Source organism: Austrofundulus limnaeus, unplaced genomic scaffold (assembly GCF_001266775.1).
Source record: "Austrofundulus limnaeus strain Quisiro unplaced genomic scaffold, Austrofundulus_limnaeus-1.0 Scaffold3676, whole genome shotgun sequence".
NCBI classification, from domain to species: Eukaryota; Metazoa; Chordata; class Actinopteri; order Cyprinodontiformes; family Rivulidae; genus Austrofundulus; species Austrofundulus limnaeus.
The window spans coordinates 7,171-7,482 of NW_013956078.1; the positions used below are offsets into that span (position 1 = coordinate 7,171).

The window sequence follows — 312 nt, forward strand, 5'->3', positions numbered from 1 at the left end:
GTCCTGAACAATCTGTTTGCAGGGAAAACAAAATGAAGTATGGCATTAATACAGTGCTGCAAGTACGGTTACACTAGGCTTTTGTGAGACAGAACTTTTTTCCAAACATGTTTGACACGTACTTGGGAATGCCTGTTGGAATGACTCTATGCTTGCTCTCACAGTCAGTGAAAGATCCAGTGTCAGGAACTGCAAACTTGTCTGAAGTCCAGTGAGTCTTAAAAGAGGAAAGAAGCAATTATTGAATTATCTGGAGCCAGATTTCAATATCACACAAAGCAACAAACTTCCATATTTGCTGTTGAGAAATGT

General features: G+C 39.4%; 1 long non-coding RNA gene across 1 annotated transcript in view; it reads right to left on the bottom strand.

Annotated features, from left to right (window-relative positions):
• Positions 1-287, bottom strand: part of LOC106511957 (uncharacterized) — a 3,150-nt gene extending 2,863 nt beyond the window's left edge. Inside the window, exon 1 of the long non-coding RNA XR_001309579.1 lies at positions 123-287. This is a non-coding gene — a long non-coding RNA (uncharacterized LOC106511957). The remainder of the gene's footprint in view (positions 1-122) is intronic.
• Positions 288-312: the final 25 nt, after the last annotated feature.